Raw genomic sequence first — 25527 nt, 5'->3', positions numbered from 1 at the left:
CTCCCACACGAAATATTTCAATGTTCAAAAAGTAAAAACTCAAAAACAAAGTCTTAATTACGATTGCCCCGCATTTCTTTTAAAAATCTTGTTCCCTGGTGCATTTTGAAGAAAGCAGTGATGGATTCTTTTTTCCCTTCTCAGAATGTTACTATTTTTTAAAATATATTTTTGAATTGAGGTATAGTTGATGCACAGTATTTGCAAATATTTTCTCCCATTCTGAGGGCTGTCTTTTCATTTTGTTAATGGTTTCCTTTACTGTGCAAAAGCTTTTAAGTTTCATTAGGTCCCATTTGTTTATTTTTGTTTTTATTTTCATTACTCTAGGAGGTGGATCAAGAAAGATCTTGCTGAGATTTATGTCGAAGAGTGTTCTGCCTAGGTTTCCCTCCAAGAGTTTTATAGTGTCCGGCCTTACATTTAGGTCTTTAATCCATTTTGAGTTTACTTTTGTGTATGGTGTTCAGGAGCGTTCTAATTTCATTCATTTACATGTAGCTGTCCAGTTTTCCCAGCACCAGCAGTGATGCATTTTGAAGAAAGGAATCCGACTGCCATCCCTTCCCAGACATTCCTATGTACTTTACCCCAACCTCACCTCAATTTTCAGTGCACGAAATATCTGGATTTTAGCACACTGTTCTTTATCTTTCCAAATTCGAAGTGACAAGAGCTGCAAAGTTAAGACATTTTTTGTCTACAGAATTACAATGATTCAAAGAAAACTGCAGCTCTCACCAGATAGTGTGAAAACTTAGGTCTCCACGGGGAAGGTGCCATCTGCTGGGCGGGTCTGGGAGCACAGAACTGCAGCTTCATCTCCCTCACCGATTCTACACGGTGATTCCTATATTTCTTCCATCATGAGATATAGTTTCCCCTCAGTATAATATTTCCTAAAATTAAAATGCATTGGAAAATCTACATTAAAATTTAACCAGAGTAGGTAATAACCTCCCCCAATGAGAGAAATACATAACTAAGTTTACTAAACTTAAATCAATTCAATACGACAAAGCTTGCAAAATTAGATCTGTTTGGGGAATGGCATGGAGAGCATTTATAAATAAATTGATTGAACGAATTATAAAACACCCATATAATGAACACTTCAGTTATTAAAGATATTTATGAAAATGTTTAATGAAAACAGAATTATTTATATCATTATAATATTAACGGGAAAATAAAGACAACAAAACATATGTTCCATTTAAGCCCAAACTGAGGCACTACTGTTTCCTGGTTCAGAGTGAATCAGCCCTGGGTTCCAATCCTACCTCTGCCTTTATTTCCTCTGTGACATTGGGAAAGTTAACTACTCTGGGCCTTTGTTTCCTCATCAAAAAATGCTGAAAATTACAAAATTCATAGCATTGTGAAAATTAACTGAAGGTAAAGCACTTAGAATGATCCCTGGCACAGACCAGTCTCATGGGAAGTACTTATGAGTTTATAGGAAAAATAAAATAATCCAGGCCAAAACGTAAAAGTTAGCTTATGAGAAACAATTTTAATTCTTCATTAAGTATTTCCTAAGTTTTCCAGAGTGAAGATATTTTATTTCAAAAATCGGGAAAATGAAGTAAAAATCAAAAACGAGAGATATCTATTAATATTAGTGCTTACAGGTCAATGGGGCAATTATAAATAACGAGAAGACAATAATAACTGCTATATGGTTCTAATGCAGGCTTCAAAAGTGGTAGGCTAGCTATCAGAAAAGCAGCTGCTCACAGGCCAATCTTATACTAGTCCTACTTATATTACTGCTGTCTGTAAGAAATGCAGTGGACTACATTTGAAACACTTGGGCAGCAGGGACCATCAAGATAGAGAGGCATCACTTCCAGAATCTTATATACGGCTTTTTTTTTTTTTTTTTTGCGATACACAGGCCTCTCACTGTTGTGGCCTCTCCAGCTGCGGAGCACAGGCTCCGGACGCGCAGGCTCAGCAGCCATGGCTCACGGGCCCAGCTGCTCCGCGGCATGTGGGATCCTCCCGGACCGGGGCACGAACCCATGTCCCCTGCATCGGCAGGCAGACTCTCAACCACTGCGCCACCAGGGAAGTCCCTTATATCCAGTTTTGAAAAAACACAAAATAATACCAAAAAGTGATGGGCCCATACCTTCTTCAGTAAGAGATGATGTTCTTGATTTTTACAAGCACTAAGCATTGCACAAGCCTAGAATGTCCTCACAAATGGATACCAAGCAGGAAAGTGGGAATAAATCTATTTCCCATGCTGGTAGTTACTATTTTCCTTTAGGATCTCATAAAAATAAATACTTCCTAATTACACAAAGATGAAAGGGAAAGTTATCATAAAGAAATTGTAGGAAAGGTATGAAGGAGCATTATAATGCTAAACCCCATACTATGGCAGTTAGGTAATGGAAAATGTATCAGTTTTAACAATATGTAACTGTTCACATATATTGTGGTTGTATAACTCCTAATAACGTGAAAGTCTATTAAACGTACACATGAAGAAGGAATATAATGCTGCAATTTCAGATACTTAAAAGTACTCCGATGAGGGAACTGGTTTCTTGCAATTAAGATTATGTCTTAATATTTCTGTCTTCTTAGTACCAGACAGTGGTTTATGTCTATGCCGCAGGTACGAATTTGCAACCTCCTATTTAGGTTGCAGAAATAGTACACCTTGTTTTCTTTAATTAACTTAAATTTGACTCTAAGCACCTACCCCAATAGGCTGTAAAGAAATTCAACCTCAATCCGTATCAGCGCTTCTGCTCCAAAGTCAAATTCTGCAGCAAAGCTTGGGAGTTTTGTTTGGAATGGGGCATGGGGAGAGAGTAAGCACCAGTCTTCCGGGAAAAATGACAGCTGCCGAGATGCAAAAACCAGGCTCTCACGGTCATCACTACTTCTGTGTCATTCTCGGGGCATGTGAACTTGTACCCAGCATGGGAACCTGAATGCCAGAGGACGCTGTCCCCTTCAGGCCTCTCTCTCTGATATCCTGCTGTCACAATCCTTCAGGCTAGAAGGAACTGGCCTTAGGCTTCCAATATCTTGGCACGATTTTACGCCCCTCTTTTGGACACAGAATAAAATTTTCTTTTTTAATCAGGAAAAGACAGAAGAACATAGATAATTGTTTCTACCCTTAATCAATCCTGACTATGCACTGCCTGGACGAGACATCAAAACTTCCCCACTGAAGGAGAGAGACTTAGTATTTACTCTTTTATATTACTATAATTAAATGCTTAAATCTTCTCTATTCCACTCATCCCAACACCCACACCTCACTCGGGTCAGGCAGGGATTAACCTGAGGGCACTACGGAAATCACATACACAGAAAAGCAAAGAGGAACAGAACACTTATCCTCCTATGTGTTGGACCATCTATCATGATTTCTCTCCTGCTACCTCTGCCAGGACCAGTTAAGTAATTTGCAGGGCCAAGTGCAAAATGAATGCAGGGTCCCTTTTCCAAAAATTATTAAAAGTTTCAAGACAATGACAACGGAGCATGAAACAAGTACAGGACCTTTCTAAGTCGGGGACCTTTCTTGTGTGATTGCACAGGTCACATGACCCTGAAGCTGGTCCTGACCACTGTTTATTTCAGCTCTTCATCATCTCCTTTGTTCTTCAACAACCTCCGGATGTTCTTTAGATTTGCTCCCTTGGGAATCATCCTGTACACACCCTCCATATAAAATCCTGAAGCAGACATCTGGTTCTGTCACATCCCTGTTTAAATCCTTCAATAAATCCCTGAAAGGGGGATGTCCAAGTTATAACTGTGAACTGCAAGGTACTCCTCCATCTGGCCTCTAATTGACCGGTCATCTCCTATCTCTTTCCACTCCCTGCTTCACATACAACGTTCCACCTGAGAGTCAAAATTCAGAGCCATTTAGGTACCAGATTCCATTTTCAAAACACCTGATTAAGATGGTAAAACAACATGGGATTATACTATATACAGGCCTTCATTTCATGTTGATAGCAGTCTGTCCTTTCAGAAGAAACAGCTTCCAAACATGTTCATTTGTCAGCATAGTAAAACTCAAGAACCAGAAAATCCAATGCTGTTTTAAATATGCTTCAGATTTACAGACACTATCAAAGTCATTACTTCTAATCCTGCTGTAGTACGAATTCTCAAAGAGATTTCACCATTCATGTACCTTTTATTTTTTGTTGATTCTTTGAGCAAATATGTATTACACAATTGCTATGTGCCAGGCTCTTTGCTAGGTACTGAGGCCAGAATGATGAACAAGAAAAAATAAGATGATATAACCCCTTTTTTCAAAGTCATAGTTTAAAGGAGATGAGGAAGACAACTAACAAAGCAATTACAATATAATCTACTGTGGCAATCCTATATAGAGCCCTTACTATAAGTATAGCATCAGGTATTTCATATATACTATTGCTAATCCTCACCAAACTTGGACATTCTTATTCCTATTTGACAAATGGGAGAACTAGGGTTCCAAGAGTATAAATAATTTGCCATAGTAAGTTGTAAGCTAGGACTTAAAACCAAATTTGAGGGCTTCCCTGGTGGCACAGTGGTTGAGAGTCTGCCTGCCGATGCAGGGGACACGGGTTCGTGCCCCGGTCCGGGAAGATCCCACATGCTGCGGAGCAGCTGGGCCCGTGAGCCATGGCCGCTGAGCCTGCGCGTCCAGAGCCTGTGCTCCGCAACGGGAGAGGCCACAACAGTGAAACGCCTGCATACCGCAAAAAAAAAAATAAAATAAAAGATTCCAAAGCTCCCTTCTTTCCACTATGTTATGATGCTGTATCCCACACACATTGAGAACAGTACTCTAAAAGCTGGTGTGTACAGAGAGAAGTGACCAGCAAACCCAAACCAGGTTATCTAATAAGCTAGACAGAAAAGGATAAGAGGTGATTGGTTTTGTGGACAAGTGTGCAGAGTGAAGAATGCACAATGAAGGAGGAACGCATTGCCAGGCTCCAAAGGATGTCGTATTCTAGGAACTGAAAGTAGTATGGAAGGACCGTGTATGGAGTTAGGACACATGGAACAAAAAGTCAGGCAAAGGGCTCTATCACAAAGGATCAGCAGGCCGCCTAAAGAGCTCAAGCTCTGTTCAGTAGGTGAGAGCGGGCATGGAGAAGGCTTAAGTGGGAAATGACAGCTCAGGTCTGAATTTTAGGAAAACATTCTGTTACCAATCTGGAGAACAGATGAAAGGCGCAGGAGGCCACAAGCAGACAGATCATTCAGCAGGCCGCTGAAGTCTTGGCAAGAATGGAGATGGCTTTGAACAAAGTCCGTGGGAAGGAGAATAAAAAGAGGAAGCCTATTTTATGACACAGATAGCAAGAAGAGAGAGCTGGTGATCAATGAAATCAGGACTTCGTGATAAGTGTGGAAAAGAAACCTAGGTAGACTTTAAGGGTTTCTAATTTAAATACTGGGGTGAACGTTTAACCCAATTGCTCATTCAGATCTACAACCCCAAGTAGTGGACGTCTGAAATTTATCTTCTGTCATAATCTTCCATTTAAGAAACCACTACTACCTTTATCTCTTTCTTCATCATTGAAGCAAACTTCATTCCCTGTTTCCTGAATCCCTCAGCTTTGTTGTTGTGTCTCTTTTCAATGGAAGGGTCAGTGATTACTTAGGGACATGGCTGCCTTTCTTCTCAATTATTTTCTAAGATAGGTTGCTATTCCAGGATAAAGTGTACCACAACTCATGTATGGGGGAATCCTTACCCTGTTAGGGCTCTCTACAGTATACACAGCATTTTCAGGAAAAGTTTCCATCTGATCCCCTGTGAGATGGGGAGGAATTAAATTTCCTATTTTAAAATGTGGGAAAGGAAACTTTCAGAGAATCTGTGTCATTCCCATTCAAACAGGGAATAGAACTCAGGCCAATCTGGTTTTTTGAAAAGGTGTGCATTCATCACCATGTCTCCTCCCTCTAGCAGGCATGTCTGAAGTGTACTGACCAGCAACAAAGTAACAAACATGTGCACTGTAACTAAACATGAAAATTTATTTTAAAAATATATAAGGAACCAACAACTTTCAGGATCTGGGGAAGCTAAGGCTCAAGCCAGTTTCTACTAAATAAGGATTCATCTGGTCACTTGAATTTCCCCTGAGACATTATGCGTGATTGGATCCAGGCAGTTTGCACAATGCAGTGCATCAGCTAATTGCTCCTCTGCTTACTCTAAGTACAACTGGCTACATTGGTTGGAAAACCAACCCAGGGAATAGGCTATTAAATTGGTATTGAAGCTCTGGCAGTGGACTGGCTGATCAGGATACTGAATGAAAAGCTGAAACACAAAGCACAGCTTGTTTGGTTTGGTTTGGTTTTTTTAACAGTAATTTCTAGTGGCGGGGACAGATGTTTCTTGAAGTGGCAAGAGATTTGAAAAGCAGAGCGTTATAGCACTTACTGTAATTGCTTTATTAATATTGTATGTGTTTATGGCTTCTGTCTTCTGGCTTGTGGCACCTCTTATTTCAAATGACTTTAGGTTTCCTGATGACTGGAGGTTAATCTTTACTTCAGAGATCCTTTGAGTCCCATATTCAGCTTTGTTCCTGCACAGTGAATTATTTCATACAAAGCCGCTTTTTCGTTTGCTTTTATTACACTCAGAAGCCCTCAGGGGGCACTGGAACATCGTCAGAGACAGCAGTCCAATATCTGCAAAGGAACCTCTAGTTAGCAGAGAAATAAACACCCAGATACATGGCCATCCCTGCAAAAGAAATGACCTTTGATATCCCTAGCCAAGCCTCGAGTGTTAATGTCAGCTACCATATCGGGAGAAGGACCGAAGAGATTTTAATCCAGGATCTTGAAAAGACTGGATCGGTTTGGGAGAGCCAAGTTTGTAATAGACATATCCTGAATAACGTCTTTTTTGGTGCTTGGTTTACTTTGCTTTGAAAAGTAGAGACCATATTTTCATTCTCTTCCAATGTGTTATTACAAAAAAGGGAAGAAGGAACCGACAAGGAAATTGACCAACAAAAGCAAGTTAAATTTGGAGTTGATATTTTCGGAGAAGGTTGGCTGGTTTGCTCAGTGGCTATTGTATCTCCTTCCTTCCCTTCCCAGGCCTGTCAGAGTGGCTCCTAGTTAGTCCTTCACCTTCTCTCAGTAGGTTCTTGTTCCCAGGGCTTGCTCACTGAGCCTTCCTGAGTGAGGAAGGGAAAGGGGCATCACTTGGGGGTGTTTTCGTCCGTTTCATGGTTGACATAGTTATTGTTGTAATTTGCTTTACGACTGCCCCTAATGGGTCTGTGGGTTAAGTTCAGGCTCCACTCAACCAAAGGCCATAAAGGGTCCATGGAAAAAGCAGCAGAGTCTACAGAAAGATTCTCATCACCAAGTCATTTCCGAGAACTGTTGGGACTTCCTTGTGACACCAACCAACACTGGAGGACAGAGCCGGGCGTGATGTACTCAGTGTTCTGCGCCATGTTGTGACAGTCAGATTCCTTTGTGCAAAGACTCGTTAACGGGAAGCCTCCACATTCACTGATGAAAAAGAAGCATTTTTCTTTGATTCATGCCTCTAGGAGGAAACCTACTCAATATTTAATTTTAATCTAACATGTCACACTTTTTCCATGCCAACAACTAGCCTTCCAGTTATGCATAATTCATTGTAGTGGACAAGACCAACAGCAGTGCTCCTGGACAGGATGCTGTTGAGAGGTGGTGTGTGGCAGCCAGCACTGTCGCCTGTCGCCTTCCCTGAGACATTCGGATTAAGGCATTTTTAAAATCGATCAACACAGATTGTTTATACAGAGAAATTATTTGATGCAAAAAAGAAAAACACTAAAATGGAATAAAAACATGTAAATTTTCGAATATACCCTGTGCAAGTAGCATAAATAAGTGCGGCTTATAGCTAATCACAGACAACCTTCCTGCGCTTCAGATTCTCCATCTGTGCCAATGGCCTTTCTTTAAATAATGTGTGTGAAACGGATTTTAGAGTAATCCAAGACAAAGAAACAGGACTGCAGATGTACTTCCAGGATGCTCCATTATTTTTGCCTTTAGGTTGCAACTAGTAAGAAATTGAGGTAACCTTCTCATGGTCAAAAAACAACAAATGATAATTACTGGAACCTACATTCAACCCTGGAACCTACATTCAACCCTGACAAATACATATGTTTATGTTCAGTAATCAACATTCCTCTCCTCCAAAACTAATCTAATTCCTCTCCTTAAAAAAAGACTTAAATGCTACCTTGCTAATTCAAATAAAAATCAAGTGATATACAGCTACAGGAATGACATTTCTGTACTTAAGCTAATACCATCTTGCAGGTAAACAGAGATGATTTATAAAGGCCAGGTTACCATATAGTATTATTAAAATACTGCCATTCCCTCAAGCTGTTCAGCAGTACAACCAATCTGACGCATTAACATACTGCATAGTGAAGAGGCTGCACTTGCTACATTCTCCCCAGATTTTGTTTCATTTAAAATATTGTGTACAAAAAAGAGTCATATTCAAGACATTGCTTATCCACAACATCCCTGAAGTGCTTTGACAGCTATGAGACTTTTTTTTAGTAACTGAGCCATGTATACATGCATTTGTTCCCCCTTAATGCTTATTCTTTTTGTATCACTTACTAGCATTTAATTTCACTTTTCCTTATGGTTAGTTCTTAACGTTGTGCATTTTTTTTTCTGTGTGGTAACCAACTTTCCAAATGGATACTGTTGACTGGAAGCTACCTTATCTTATCTGTATCTTACTTCTGATGCCTTCCTGGTCCACAGTTAAATTGTTTCCATTAAAAAAAAGAACAAGAGAGCTTCCCCAGTGGCGCAGTGGTTGAGAGTCCGCCTGCCGATGCAGGGGACAGGGTTTCGTGCCCCGGTCCGGGAGGATCCCACATGCCGCGGAGCGGCTGGGCCCGTGAGCCATGGCCGCTGAGCCTGCGCGTATGGAGCCTGTGCTCCGCAACGGGAGAGGCCACAACAGTGAGAGGCCCGCGTACCACAAAAAAAAAAAAAAAAAAAAGAACAAGAAAAAGAGGAAGAAGAAGGAGGGGATGGGAAGGAGAGGAAGGAAGGAAGGAAAGAAGGGAGGGGGGAGAGGCAGTACCTCATGGATAGTTTCCCTCCAATTTCTCATTTTCTTCAGTTCCAAGATGTGCAATTCTCAAGAATATTATTTTCCCTGGGCTGATCAGTATTCTCTTTCAATAAAACCATAGGACATAGCTGTTGGGCACAGAAACTAAATGTCATGAATTCAGTGCCCTGCTACTTGGCAGGAAACTCTGGCTGCATGCTTTTTATGAAATGTTTTTTTCACCTTCACTCCTTTGTTGTGCTTTTCTCAACAAAAATTAGACAGTAATAACTAGTACATTTACACACTGCAGTTAATGATTGTAATAGTATAAGGTAAGAGGATAAATACTTATTAACACAAAACAAGTACAGTATAACCTACAATGAATAGAAAAAATTATTTCAGCAGTTAATGAAAACATGGATACATTTGACAGAATTACTTAGGGGAAGAAAATTGCTTGCATGCCTCCTGGGGTCAAATTAACTGGGTGTGTATGTGTTTAATCCTTTCAGAACTGTAAAGTATAATTGTTGTAAACTGCCACCCTCCTTGCCTCCTACCCAAGTCTGAGTAGGCACCCCCAGTTCTATCTTACCTTTTGGTAGCTAATTTGAGTTTCTCTTCCCAAGATGCACCACAATGTCTGCAGGAAAGGAGGCTAATAATGCCTTCCTGGGAAATCCTAGATTCTGTTCCTGGGGGTTAACTGTTGATCGAATAATGGACAATCACAGCGGTAGCCATTTGGATGAAGAAGAAGGAAGGTGGGGAGCCATGGAAAGAACAAGAGAAAAAAAAAAGGATACTTTTAAAAACATCCCATAGATTATCTAAATTCATTTTTCATTATTAATTAGCACTTTTATATCTTTTAATACTGTACTCTATATTAACTTCCTGGCCCAAACTAATTAAATTAAATATATATTAATTAATGGGCTTTCCATGATCACCTTGTTCCTTGCTAACCTAGCCCCGGGCAAATAGCTTTCCCCAGCATATATGGAATATATACCCCCAAGGAGAATGCACTCATCACATACACAGAGCTAATCTCTCAAACCTCAGATGAGTAAAATAATCTTAAAGACATTAGGAAGTAATTTAGTAAGATTAGTACATGAGCAGTTTAGAGCTAGGATCTGACACTTTCTGATTAGAAATGTCATGAAAGTGAAGAAATTCTCGAGACAATTAACTTCTGAAGAAAATTCATCCTATAATTCTTGCAATTTGAGATGAATCACTTAAATACTCTGGCCCTCAGCTACATCATATCATCTATAAAAGAGCAGTGTTGGGCAAGGTGGCTGCAACTCCAGAATTATTTGATTTGGTAACACTGATAATTTGTGATTATTATCAAAAAAGGAAAAAAAGACTTCAGAATATGAGGACATGAATATATCGCCTTACAGTTCTTGATAAACATAAACTTTAGCAACGTAGATTTCAGTTAAGTTGTGTGCAGAAATATGTGGGATTTTACTGCCAGAGAGTCTAAAAACATCCCTAAGAAAGGATGGGAGACACTAAAAATTTCAAGCAATCACAGAGCAGAAGAAAAGGAAAACAATTTAAGGAATTGTGTCTCTTGGAAGCAGACATGAAAAGGTAATTTGGGGCTAAAACTTTTATTGGGGGAGAAGGGGTGATGATGTCCATGAAAGACAAGGGAGCAAGAAGCAGGTCTGGGTAAAGAAAGATATTAGGTGATAGTGCACATCTGAACCTTGTGAAAGGAAAGCAGGGAGGGGGAAGGATTGGGCAGAGGAGCTGTAGGCAAACTCTCCACCAGCCCATCAGGAACTGCAGATAGAAGACTGCTGTGTCCTGCCACAGATAGAAGCCCCCCGCCACTGCCATGCTCAGACATTGGCTGAGGACTTCCCAGAAAGTTTGTGGCCTTGGCCCAAAGCTGAGGTGGTGACTGTCTCACTGTGGATTTAATTTGCATATCCTGGATGATTAGTGATATGAACACCTTTTAATGTGTCTGTTGGCCATCTACATATCTTCTTTGGAGAAGGATGGCTATTATCAAAAAACCCAAAAGATAACAAGCGTTGGGAAGGATGTGGAGAAAAGAGAAGAGTAGTACTCTGTTGGTGGGAATAGAAACTGGTATAGCCACTATGGAAAATAGTATGCAGGCTCCTCAAAAAATTAAAAATAGAATTACTTCCAGGTATATATCCAAGGGACTTGAAATCAGGATCTTGAAGAGATACACCCATGTTTATTGTAGCATTATTCATGATAGCCATGGAAACAACCTAAATGTCCATCAACGGACAGTGTAAACTATCTTTCAATTTAATACTATTTTAGTCCTCCATTTTGTGCTAACTATTGCATCTTGTAATATATTGTACTATGTGTGAGGTGCTAGTGCATCTTTTGTAGTATCATATAAAGCACATGTCGGTGCCAATGAATTAATTCAGTTCAAATTTTTTCTATGAATCAATGCAACATTGTAATGCATTTATTTGAATATCTTAAGAAAACATCACAGGTTATCATGACATCTGTGTAAGTTTAATTGATAATTATATTGAAATTAATGATTTTACAGTGAAAATATTAACTTATTTTTCTAGTTCAGCAACATAAATCTGAAAAATTTTTGTTATTTAAAATAAAGACATAGAGTGGAAATGGTAAAGTTAGTATTGTAACTGGCGCAATAAAGAAAAAAGAAGGGGCTTCCCTGGTGGTGCAGTGGTTAAGAATCTGCCTGCCAATGCGGGAAACATGGGTTCGAGCCCTGGTCCGTAAGTTCCCACATGCTGTGGAGCAACTAAGCCTGTGCGCCACAACTACTGAAGCCCGCGCGCCTAGAGCCCGTGGTCCGAAATAAGAAGCCTGTGCACCTCAACGAAGAGTAGCCCCTGCTCACCGCAACTAGAGAAAGCCCGCGCACAGCAACGAAGACCCAACGCAGCCAAAAATAAAATTAATTAATTAATAAAAAAAAAAAGAAAAAGAAAGAAGGAAGACAGTTTATCATAAATATCACATTAAATGGAAAGTGAAACTTGCTGGGGCCAAAAAAATAGCTGTTTGTTGTATAAAACTGATAAAATAAGATACGTGACTCTATGCATTTGTTTAAACCTATACAGAGTTGATGTTTTTGTGAGGGTGCTTTTAGATAAGATTAACATTTAAATGAGCACACTTGCATAAAGCATAGTATTGCCTTTCACAATGCAGGTGGCCCTGTTCAATCAGTTAAAGGCCTGAATAGAACAGAAGACTGACCTCCCCTGAGCAAGAAGGAATTTTCCAGATGGCCTTCAGACTTGAACCATAACATCTGCTCTTCCCTAGGTCTCCAGCCTGCCAGCCCACCCTGAGGATCTTGGACTTGCCAGCCTCCATAATCACGTGAGCCAATTCCTTAAATAAATCTCTCTATACACACGCTACTGGCTCTGTTTCTCTGTATAACCCTGACTAGTGTTTACTGCAGCCCATACCACCACTGAGTAGGTGGGCCCCATACTTTTTTTTTTTTTTGCAGTACACGGGCCTCTCACTGTTGTCGCCTCTCCCATTGCGGAGCACAGGCTCCAGACGCGCAGGCTCAGCGGCCATGGCTCACGGGCCTAGCCGCTCCACGGCATGTGGGATCTTCCCGGACCAGGGCACGAACCCGTGTCCCCTGCATCGGCAGGCGGACTCTCAACCACTGCGCCACTAGGGAAGCCCTCTGTCATACTTTTATTCCCAAGGTTGGCCCGGGAATTTCCCTCCTTTGGACTTCCCTTTTGATGGCCCTGTTTCTGAGAAGGGAGTCAGTCTAATAACTGACATCCTCAGAGATTGTCAACCTGGGTCCCCACAGAGAGTTTAAGGTCAACCCTTGGAAAGCACAGTGTTGAAGGGGCAGAAACGCACCTGTGAGTGTTCCACCTTCCTGTTAATGATCCTCTTCCTGGCCCTGCTGATGCTAAGAGACAAAAAAAGAATGAGAGTCGGGGACTTCATTTTCATTCCCCTTTCTCTAGACAACATGCAGATATTCATTATTCACGAATACTACGCTTTAGTATTCTGCATTCAATTTGTTACGATCAGTTTTCCATTTCTGTTATTCATTTCTTGAAGTGGATACAGTAATTTTTCATTGTTTCTTGCCTAAAAAACTCAAGTAACAAAGGCTTCCTGCTCGAGGTCTTCAGTTGACATTCCCACCAGCAGTCCTTGGCTGAAGAAGGGCACAGATCCTCAGACCTTCAGAAACATCTATGCTCCATTCAGTGGGATTCTGTTCCCTGAGCATCCGTGGGATAGCGTCTGATCAGAGGCTCAGCACTGCTCTCCAGGTCAGCCCTCACACAGGGAGAGGATTATCCCAGAGGCAGCTGAGACAGAAGGCAGCTGATGAACAACGTTGAGAAATGTTTCTTCTCGGGTGTCCTGAAAGACCTTAAAAAACCAAATTATCACCCCTGATTAATGGTGTTTGGGATTTACCCTGGAAACCTCTACCACACCCAGGAAGATGGTCTGCGAATTTCGCATGCAAGTCTCAGTCTCCACTCTGACCTCTGAGCCACCCAACTTTTTCCCCTAGAAGGATGGTATCCTATTACTTTCTGAGAGTTTTCAAGTGTCTTGCTGCTCCTGGGAGCTGTTCCAAATTAAAGGAGACCAGAGAAACATGATAAGTAAAGGATCAGAAATATGTGATCCTTAATTGTATCCTGTACTGGAGGGAAAACAGGCTGTAAAGGACATTGCTGAGTGGGTGAACTGACAAAACTGAAATAGAGATGGTAGATAAGACAGAGGTCCCGTGTTGATGTTAAATTAGTTAAGCTGCTAACCCTGCTGTGGATTTTTAAGGGAATAACCTTTTTCTTAGGAGATACACATAAAGTATTTAAAAGCAAAGGGCCATGATGTATGCGACTCAATTTCAAAAGTATGGGACGAAGAATAATGTTTACACAGAAAGAGAGCACACAGGACAAATTATAAACGGTAAGTGCAGCTGGGTAAAGGCTATTGGGCAGTCTTTTTCTATAAGACTTGCAAATTTTCTCTAAGTTTCAAACTGCAAGTCTTCTATAAGTTTCAAACTGTTTCCTAACAAACAGTTCTAAGAAATGGTCCATTGATCAGTCCTGCTGAGCTTTAACTCCTTTTGAGATACATACATTGATGCCCACAGCTGTCACCATCACATCCAACTCCTCAAAGTGAGATATCCCAACTTTAAAAAAAATGGTTTTTATATCTTCATTGGAGTATAATTGCTTTACAATGCTGTGTTAGTTTCTGCTGTATAACAAAGTAAATCAGCTATAAATATACATACATCCCCATATACCCTCCCTCTTGAGTCTCCCTCCCACCCTCCCTATCCCACCCCTCTAGGTTGGTCACAAAGCATCGAGCTGATCTCCCTGTGCTATGCGGCTGCTTCCCACTAGCCATCCATTTTACAAGAAATCCCAGCTTTTAAACAGTTTTATTAGGTTCTGTCTCAGACAAAAACACTAGGATCTTCTTATTACAACTGTGGTTCTAAACATTTTCAACATGGATTTTAAAAATTATTGGAAAATGCAAATGAAATAAAAATACATACATGTAAAAATATCAAATAAAAGGATCACATTAATATGAGTTCAAACCTTTGCCCTGTAACATGCCAACAGAGTGATGTGGGAAATGTCATTTTACTTCTTTCTTTTTCTGTTTCTTTATCTGGAAGGTAGAGATAAAAGTCCTCAGTCACATGAGAAACAGTAGTTATGATTAAGAATACTAATAAAACCAATAGAGCTTTACCGCACCTGAAATGTCTTTATTCAAAACACCCCAATTTTTCTGAGTGCACCTGGCACAGCTCCTAGTCCAATAATCCACAGGACACAGTCCTACAAGCCTATATAGATTGATTCTCCTCAACAAGATGAAGTGCTCCGTTCTTATTTCTGTATGTTAATATCACTGCCCCATAATGCTGTTCTGCTGAAAACCAACTCAAGGCAGAGGTCGCCCCACTTCAGCCTTTTATGGGACCCTCCTGAGAGTTCTTTCGCCTCAGGGTTTTTCCTCTTCCATTGAAACCCGCTCACAGTGTTGGGTTAACAGATTTCACTTGAACTCTGTTTCTCTTCAAAGCGTTTCTACGTTGGGATAAAGCTGCCCTATGTTTGCTTTACCATATGCATCATTGCTGATTTGTGGTTCTTCTCCCTTCATATTTACTGTTGTCATTTTCTACTAACAGAAACATTTTGTTCCCAGCCTCCTACAGAGGAGAAACAAATATTCAGGTATAGGTATCCACTCCTCTGCACTCTGTGCATTACTATAAATATCTAGAAAGAAACCTATAGCTAGAAAGAAATCTATAGTTGCACGGAGAGTTCAAAGTGTATTTGAAAATTGCAGACTGCCAAACCTGGGGATGAACCTGTGCTTCACCAGATCCTTGAAATTCCCAATTTGAAAGCTTAAACCAATGAAACATAAGCCTTTATCATGTATCTCAATGCTAATCACTGAATGATTTTTCTTAAAAAGGAAAGAATACAAAGGTTTTAGCACGTAGCATACGTAGTTCCAAATACATACCAATATCAACATGTTTTTAGAGAAGTTTCTTTTAAAGTAATTTTTTTTGGCTCAAACCCAATTTTTTCCAGGTGCTACTTTTAGGAACTCCTACGTAGACTCAGTATTTTAGGGTTTCATATAATAAAATCACATTTGAGAAACATGAAAAACTTTTCAAGTCATAACATAAATGAAAGTAATATGATAACCAATATTTCTGCTTTCTGCCCACCTTCTCCCAAAGAGTAATCACCTGTACTGCAGGGAGTCAGACAAGAGATTTCTAGAATAAAACATAAGGATTATAAAAATGTACATTAGACTTAGAAAAGAATCTAAGGGGTAAATAAATTAGTTTATTTAATACAATAAGAAACTAGGCCCACAGAAGGTTTGTCCCAGGACTCCTCGTCTAGAGACGGCACATCCAGGTCTACCTTGGTCTCCTTGCTCCTGGCCTCGTCCTGTTTCATGGCCCTGCACATTCCACCCATTCTACAGCCCTGTCACCAACATCTCTCCCCTTCATCAAGGACTTCTCAGGGCTTTCTAGACAGGCTGCTTCAGAACGAACATCTTTAAAAGTCATTATTTCCACTCCAGTTGTTTTCCTTCTGTGATACTAAGATTCTTTTCAATTCTAATGGAAATATCCCATTCTTGTTCCCTGAAATGCAATTTGATAGCATTCGCATCTAGGAGTCCTTATTTCTGTTCTTTTATCTCCATTTATGCAACTTTATTGAACTACTGAATGAGAGGGACTATGATAGATGCGGAGGATATAAAGTCAAGTAAGACAAAGCTCGTGCCAGAAAGAACTGTGTTCCTTGAGTTATTTCTACTGTCATTACTGAGGCTATCTACCAATTGGCAATTCTCTTGGTTCTTCCTGCTTTTTTTCTATTTGACATGAACACTGGGTGGCATTTGTTCACATGAGTACTAATACTGTCTGCCCATCTATCCATCAGTTCATTCTGCCGTCTGTCCATCCACCTATTTATCCCATCAGCTGAAGATACCATTCTGTTGCCTAGGGCACCCATTTGCCTGATTTATTAGTTGGCCTAGCATAGGCATGTTGAATTATATCACCTACTTCTCGTAATGAATGGTCTTTTGTCCACGGGGGAAATAGTTTGGAGTTAACGTAAGATGAAAACCTGGAATACGGTGGTTTTTTACTCTTGTCCCCTCAGGATGATCATTTTGTTAAGGTGCTTCTTCTGTCATTTTTTAAAACTATAAAATGACATTTAAAAATAGTACCATATAATCAAATCTTCTCAAAACACCAGAAAAGAAGGAGTAAACCTCTAGAAACTTGAGTCTTCATGTTCTTAATGGTTAGTCTCTTAATTAACAGCTTAGAGATCCCATCTGCTGTCAAAATAATTGGGCCATCTTTTCACTTATTTTTTATATGACCTCAAAAGACTCCCAGTTTTTTTTTTCCCTTCCTGGAGATTAACTTTACTTCCCCACATTACCTTCCTCATAAAGTGTTTCAATACACATTCTAACTCAAGGGAAAACTGAAAGAAAAAAAAAAGTGATTTCTTTGTTAAAATACAAGAGCCTACTCGACAGGGAAGGGCTCTGAAATAAAGAGAGCAGCCTTGTTAAAACTTTGAGCTGTGCCTGAACACATCCTAAAATGTTTAAATTGTCTGTTCCGGTAATAAATTATAAGCTTGGTAGTTTAAAGCCAACTCCCATCGACCAATAAAATGGAAAATATTGGAGTAGGCCAGATACCAGTTTTCAGTGAACAGCTTCTGCATGAATTGCAATGAGAAATGTTCAGTAGCAGTGACAGCAAACAAAAACTAGATTTAAAAAATGCCTGGAGGATATGTGATTCACGAGAATTATGGAATTTGTTTCTGCTTCCAGATAAAGACTATTAATAAATTATAAGCACGTCAAATGTAGCTGCTGATACAATAATAAATACTGATACAAAGCAAAGCTCAGAATACCTTCTTTTGCAGGCTGAATCTTGTAGTCCAGTCTGGCAGCACTATGTTACTCAGACTTTACCAAGGGAAACCTTTCTTTTTATCTTTAGATTAAGCAGCCGTAACAGAAAGCACTGTGTGTTTCTAATAAGGCATTGTTCACAAGAGTTCACAAGAGTAATGGACTCTTAGGTAGACAAGATTTTGTATAACGCTAAGTCCCCAAAGATCAAATGATTGGTACCCCTAAAAGAAGCAATCATATCGTTAACAGAAGTAAAAGAAGCTTAGATGCTTGCATTCTTGGTGTTTCATGTAAACCACAAAATTTAAGAATCTACTTCCACTTTCCTGCACAAAATAGTAATATCTGATCTTTGATTTTCAACTGATTATTTACATTCCTGCTCTTTGCTTTCCTACTCAAAGTACTTCCATTTTGAAACCTTCATGACAAAGCTATTTTTGTGTGTGTGACTCTCTTTGACTTTTACTATACACTAAAATCTGGAAAGTGGTATGTAATAAAAGGACTCCCAGTCTGGAAACTGGAAAGCCTGTACTCTGGTTCAGTATCTACCTTGCGTTAGCTGTGAGACCATGGGGAATTCATTCACCATCTCCGTACCTCTATGTTTTCACTTATGACCTGAGAAAATTGGCTTGGATGGCCTGTACAATCCCTCCTAATAAATTATGACTTCGGAAGCTCTAGCTTTATGTCTTCAAGAAAGCTGACAAGTTTGAGTCCATCCTATCTTTGACTTTTTTTAAGCTTAAATGAGCTTTGGTGTGACTTCCCAGATAAAACTAGAAATGAAGTGAAACGTGCTCTAGCTAACTGGACTAGGTCTTCATCCCATCTTCCTATTGAGCCTGGTACGAAAAGAGCAGCTTTGCAAACTCCAGTTACTCTATCCTCCATCCATCCTGAATTACACCAGGCCATTTGCTTTAACACAGTTTCCCTTTTATCATTCTTCTACATCCAATCTTTCCATACTTCCTGTTGGCTATTGCTTCAACTCTAAGTATTCCCGTCTGACTGAGGGACCCTCACTATCACCATCTCCTACCACTCCCCCTTACATACCTTTTTTCACAAGTTCCCACTGCTGTAAGCAGCTAGTCACTTCTCCCCGCAGCCGCTAATGAATTCTCCAAACACTATGCCTTCACTCCTATCATTATCCAGTTTCTCTCTTCTTCATCCATCTGGTTCACATTCCAGCAGAATTTATGGTGATTACTGAGCACATGAAGTGGGACAAGGCAACTGAGAACCTGACTTTTATCTCATTTTAATTAATTAATTAAAGTTCCAATGGCCACATGTGGCTAGTGACTAACATATTGGCCAGTAAAGCTCTAGATTATACCATCATTTGACATCTAGCTCAAATTCCACTTCTTGCAGGATAAGTTTCGTTAAAATTACCTCCAAAACTTAAAAAAAAAAACCCGAGAGATGTCTAAGCCCCATCCGCAGATCCTCTAATCTAATTGATCTGGGGTGGGACCTGGCCATGAATATTTTTTGAAGGCTCCCAGACTATTCCAGGGGGCAGCCAGGGCAGACCACTGCTCTGTGAAACCCATTCAGGCTTCTCATGCCTCAGTAGTTGCTGGCTGTCTCTGAAACTCTGCACAATAGCCTGAATCATTCAAGTTAGCGTTTCTTTTTACCGCTACCTTCAGTTTTTTTTACCTGGTTGGAAACACCTTTTTCTTGTTTTGTCCACTGAGGCTACTGCCACTCATGGCAGGTTCTGGATACATTTTTGATTATGGAACAGTTTTCACTTATTACACATAGCCTTGAAATGCAAAATATTTATAGCTTTTGATTTTATAAACCTAAATGGGGGTTTCTATCCTGCCTTTAAATCATTACCATGTATTGTAGTGAGTCTATTAATGAGACTTCTGTGCTAGACTGTAAGCTCCATAAGAGCAGGGGCCACTGCCCTTCACCAATGTATTCCTGCTACCTAGAACCTAATCTAAAACATAGAGGTATTTAATAAATCATTGCTGAATGAATCATTTAATGAAATAAGTACTTGAATAAATACAGTTAAAGTCACACCAGTGTATTGTCTTCTTCATGGAAAGTGAGCATACAGTCATCTGTACCTTGAGGTGGTGTGCGTGTGTGTGTGCACGTGTGTACATGGGCAAGTGTAGGCACATGCATGGGTGTATGTGCATGCATGTGCGCCTATATATATATATACACACATATATATACACACACACACATATATGTTGTGTGTGTGTGTTTCACATGCCCAATCACTGTGAGCATCCTTAAGAGGATCCAATAGTTGCTGAGTATTCCAAAGAATCCTTCAGCACCTCTTAGCTCTGCACAGCTGGTAGCTCTGCTCTCCGTAGCTATCGTCCTGGGAAATATGGTTATTAATACTGAGTGAACAGATGGTGCAGGGTGTGTTACTTAAGACGGTTTTGCCAGGAGGTAAATTTATGCTTTATAAATGTACTTCAAAACTATGCTATTTGATTTAATCACTTAATGCAAAGACAGCTGCATACTATATTTGCCTTAACTGCAGTTCTATGGGTTATCTGCCAATCTGTTAATTACAGTATTTTGAAAGGCTTCAGGAAAAAAAAAAAAAAACAGTAATTATACAGATTGGGACGGGGGGAGGAATATTTTTGAAGCCTAAATTCAGACATTCATTCCCAGCGAACACAAACTTATTGAAGATTTAGAAAACCTGCTAAGAAAGTGGGAGTAGATGTGATGGCTTTCGTTTGAAAGGGACTTACGTATGTGTTCCCAGTCTGCATTAGTTACTGTGGGTAACTGCCAGGGAGATGGGAATGGAGGGCTGTTCAGCTGGACAGAGCCCCAGCGCAATCGCCAAGGTCTCTGAGCAACTGCTCAATTCCTTGAAATTAAAAAGAGGAAGGAGTGGTAGAAGTGACAGGAGGGGGAGGAAGAGAGGGAGAAGGGGGAGGGGGGAGGGAGATGGAGAGGAGGTTCAACTTTAATTGTAAACATGATTCTGCCCTCGATGTTCCCATACTTTCCCATAATCTGCTTGCTCCCTGAGCCCTCTGTGCGTAAGTCCTCTCTGCTAAACAGTTGCAGCAATGATTAAGCAAATTTAATTAATACTGTATCAGCAAAGAGGAATATTTTAAGCTTAGCCTGACAACTTCCTTTTCTTGCCAAGGACTAGATGCCACATACTTGTAGGAGAAGTCTGGCCCGTTTCTCCTATCCTCTGGGAATTCATGTTCAATGAATTTCATTGCCATTTTAAGAACAAGGTTTCTTCTCTATGGGCAACTGTACCAGGATGAAAGGATTGAACGGGACCCAGCCTGTAAAACAAAGAATTGGGGAAAGAATGTTACAGATTATCTGGTCCAACTCTCTCTTTTCACAGACGAAGAAACTGGGGACCAAATTCTTAATTGATTCACTTTCCCAAATTAGTTAAAGAATAATGGGGCTTTGACCAGGAACACTCTTCTATCAGTTTAGGCCCTTTTCTCACGCATCACACGTGGATAAGGCTGTAAAGTAACAAGAAGTAAAACAGAAAGAGCAGAGAATTAATTTTCCTGTGCTATTCCAGTACATGACTGGCTGGGGCTGCCTTTGGGCAAAAGGAGAAGGCAGCAATAATAATAGTCATCCTAACTGACTGCCTAGGGCCTCCACGTTCCACAGCTTCCAGTGTCATCCACACTGAGAATGCTGCCCTGTGGAATTGTGCATCACAGCCTGAATGCCACCTCCTCTGTGCTAGGTACCTTCCGAACTTCATCTCAGTTAAAACTACCAACAACCAACGATACAAACATCTCTTACACTTCACAGACAGGGCTCTCAGAGCTTGAGTAACTTGCTTAAAGTCACACAACTGATTTCCAGTAGAGTCTAATATTCAGACTTGGACTTACTGGATCAAAAGATACGTGTCTTCCCAAGAAAATGTTTGTTTCTTGGCAACCTCCTTCCAAAATGGACTAAAAATACTTCCTTCAATTCTCTGAGGCTTTTTACTGTGTCGGTTCTCGCCAGTCTAGCGCCATCTTGTGGCGTGCTACTCCTAGGCTACTCTGCACTACAGTTTATCTGACCATCATCTCGTCTTCACAGCCAGGCTCTATGCAACGTTCAACAAGCCTCAAGAGATGAACTGATACGTGCTTAGACAAGGTCGTCAAAGCAGCCATCGATAACTCATATCCTTTTTTGCAGGCAGTGTACATTTCCATACAGTCTTGGTTAAGCTGATACACAGGTGCCCGCCTGACCTAGTGGAGTAGAATTACTTTAACTTCTTGTGTTAGGCAGAAGGAGAGGATAATGCCAAGGTTGGCAGGTGAAGAGGTATTAGAGGGGGCAGGCCTGGCTTTTGATATGTCGCAAATCATATTTAACTGAATATCGTACCTAATCTATGAGGGAGCTAGAAGGTACTTATATCTTTGGTCGGCTCTAGTATTCCATTTCCTTGAGGCTATTTAGATGAAAATCATCAACATGGCCATCTCTCTGGGCCCTCATATCTCTGCTTTCAACTCTTATTATATATTTTAAAAAGTGTTTTACTTTTTTTAAATGTATGCCTATAATCACAATTTTCATGTTTTAGGGCAACATCATTATCAATATTCTCTGACCTCTGTTTTCTCTGTTTCTTTGACTTTTTGTAGTATCTCAAATTAAAAAAAAAATTAGATGTCTTTGAATGAAGCAAATTTATCCTCTACAATTAAAGGAAGTTCATGCATAAGAGACCAGCATTCCAAAATAGGAGAAATTCTTTCTGGTTTATACTGAAGTGCTTTATGTAACAGGAGAGAGAGAGAGAGAAAGAGAGAGAGAGAGAGAGAGACAGAGACAGAGAGAGAGAGAGAGCGCGCGCGCACACAACTGTGCTTCTTTACAGTATAAAATTGCTTTCAGGAAAGTTGTGCAACTAGCCCAATTACCCATTTCCGTTCTTCCAAAGAAGGCATTGTCCCTAGGAAGTATGTTGACTCTGGGGAATTCCAGCTGTTTAGAGATTCACAGCCCCACATACAAAATCTAAGTGCCTCCTGGCATCCTTGTTTAACCAGCACAACATTTCGCAATCCTTTTCTTGGATACTGTGATTTAGAGTTTAAAAAAAAATCTCCTACTGTTATCAAAAATAAAATCTGTGTCTGTGTCTCCCATTATCCTTGTTGCTTTGGAATGATTTCTGAAACAAGGGAGCAAAATCAACTTTACTCAATCATCTAACAAATGGAAGCCCTCTCTTTATAGATCATTTGTGTTTTTCTTATTTATATTTCATTTTATTTAAAAAAATCTAGTTAAGTGTTATTTTTAAAATGGAGAAAAAACACCACACCCACTCAAATATAGTCATTAAATCTTTGTCACAAAAAAAAGGCAAATAAATAGAAAAAGGATGCTCTTTTCAACAAATGGTGCTGGAACAATTAGACAGTCATATGCAAAAAAAAATGAATCTAGTCACAGACTTTATACTCTTCACGAAAAATAACCCAAAATGGATTATAATCCTAAATGTAAATAAGATTCAAAACTATAAACCTTCTAGAAGATAACATGGGAGAACCTCTAGGTGCCCTTGCGTCTGGCAATGAGTTTTCAGATGCAACATTAAAAATATGAGAAAATGTAAGAAAAATTGATGTTAGACTTAATTAAAATTAAAAATTTTGCTCTGTGAAAGAGAATAAAAGACAAGCCAAGGACTGGGAGAAAATATTTGCAAAACACATATCTGACAGGTGATTTGCATCCAAAATAGAGAAAGGACCCTTAAAACTCAACAATAAGAAAACAAGCAACACAATTTAAAAATGGGCAACACATCTGAGCAGACATCTACCAAAGATATACAGGTGGAAAAGCATATGAAAATACTCTCAACACCACTGGTCATAAGGAAAATTGAAAACTGAAACAACCATGACATACCACTACACATTTAGGATGGCTAAAATACAAAATGCTGACAACACCAAATGCTGGTGAGGATACAGAACAAGAGGAATTCCCATGCACTGCTGGTGGGACTGCAGAAGAGTACAGCCATTCCGGAAGAAAGTTCGGCAGTTTCTTACAAAAGTAAACATACTGTTAACATATGACCCACCATTTGCACTCCTAGGTATTTACCTTATTGAGTTGAAAACTTACGTCCACACAAAAACCGGCACAGGAAAGTTAGGCAGATTTATTCATAATGTCAGAAACTGGAAGAAACCAAGATGCCCCTTAATAGGTGGATGGATAAACAAACTGTGGTACATGGAATGGAGTATGTTTGGCAATAAAAAAATTGAGCGATCAAGCCACCAAAACCATGAAGGAATCTTAATGGCCTATTGCTCAGTGAAAGAAGCCAGTCTAAAAAGGCCACATCCTATATGATTCCAACTATATGACATTCTGAAAAAGGCAGAGCCCTAGAAATAGTAAAACAATCAGTAGCTGCCAGAGGTAAGGGGAAGAGATGAACAGGTAAAAGTCAGGGGATTTTTAGGATGATGAAACTATTCTTTATTATGCTGCAATGGTAGATAAATGACACTATATATTTTTCAAGAGCCAAAGAACTGTCTAATATAAAGCATGAACCTTAATCTAAACTATGGATCTCAGTTAAGAATAATGTGTCAATATTTGTTTGTTAATTATAGCAAATATATCACATCAATGCAAGATACTAATAATAGGGAAAACTGTGTGTCAGGGGAGGCACATATGGCAACTCTATACTATCTATTCAAGTAAAGGTATTTTTTAAACATCACTGTTATTTTGAAAGGCAAAAGCTTTGGGTGATGATGCTTTCATTCATGAAGTTCTTTGGACAATCTTTTTTCAGACTACCTTGAGAGGCTGTGCTGCATTTTTTTGAACATCTTCAACAGTAGCAAGCATTATTTTTCCTCTGAGTATCTGAAATAATCAGAAGTCATTAAAATATAACATAAGAGAAAACTTTCGTTTATAAATTTAGGAAACGCAAAAGTAAATATGTTTATGGAATAAATCTGTCAAAGATGGATTCTAAAAAGGTTATGTGCAGTGGCAATTTTATTAGTATATTGCACCGTTTCCCAAGAGAGCAACTGTGGAAGATTTCCTTCAGGTAGACCTTCAAATACTGATTTTAATAAAATCTGTCAAAAACATTAACCCATTACCTCATGCACACCATCATGAGAAGGAAAGGATGGAAAAGAGAGATGAGGGGCTGGGAATTAGAAACCTGACAGAAAAGACAAAGAGGCAAGAAAAGAAATGAATGGGATCTTAGGGTAAGTAAGGAAAAGGGAAGTAATACCTGTTTATTTATAAGTCATTTTATTCCTGGTGAAATAAACAGTGTTATAAACAGGTTACAGTTAAATTTATAGTATGCATACCAGCATTATTTTCTTATAGAATACAAATGATACTTTGCTAATTATAGGAAAATAAATTACACATATAAAACAATTTTGGGGTGATTGTATCTACTGTTTAGTATGGCCCGAGGGCCAAGCTTACATACCCATTGTTCACAAACTTCTCGGTCTCACGGTTTCTGCTCCTGTAGAGCCACACCTCTGTAGTTTCAGTTGCCCTAAAGAGCCCCTTAAGTCTTCGTACAGAAAGGCTGCAGATAAGTGATTTAGAAGTGGATTAATCAAACAAAGGGTGTTACCCAGTGCAAGCCGGTGGATGTCTGAAGCACAAGCTAGGAGAGAGAGTTAGGATGCAGCTTCTGTCTGACAAACTTAGTCTCTCTTTTCCCAGGAATAGCAGACAGGATGCCACTGAGAAGAACAACACTTTTTGAAGAA

At 39.7% G+C, this 25527-nt stretch overlaps 1 protein-coding gene across 1 annotated transcript in view; it reads right to left on the bottom strand.

The window, feature by feature from the left end:
- The window catches only part of MPDZ (multiple PDZ domain crumbs cell polarity complex component), a 779300-nt gene that overhangs the window by 79952 nt on the left and 673821 nt on the right, over positions 1 to 25527 (bottom strand). Inside the window, exons 59-66 of the mRNA XM_079926367.1 lie at positions 20891 to 25340; positions 15936 to 15986; positions 14293 to 14845; positions 13268 to 13558; positions 13028 to 13079; positions 9717 to 9827; positions 6452 to 6705; positions 742 to 899 (exon numbers count right to left, since the gene is read on the bottom strand). The gene's annotated coding sequence lies outside the window, so the exon portion shown is untranslated. The remainder of the gene's footprint in view (positions 1 to 741; positions 900 to 6451; positions 6706 to 9716; positions 9828 to 13027; positions 13080 to 13267; positions 13559 to 14292; positions 14846 to 15935; positions 15987 to 20890; positions 25341 to 25527) is intronic.

Source organism: Stenella coeruleoalba (assembly GCF_951394435.1).
Source record: "Stenella coeruleoalba genome assembly, chromosome: 7".
Classification (NCBI taxonomy): domain Eukaryota; kingdom Metazoa; phylum Chordata; class Mammalia; order Artiodactyla; family Delphinidae; genus Stenella; species Stenella coeruleoalba.
The sequence above is the reverse complement of the archived record's forward strand: the minus strand, read 5'-3'. Positions and strand labels throughout refer to the sequence as shown.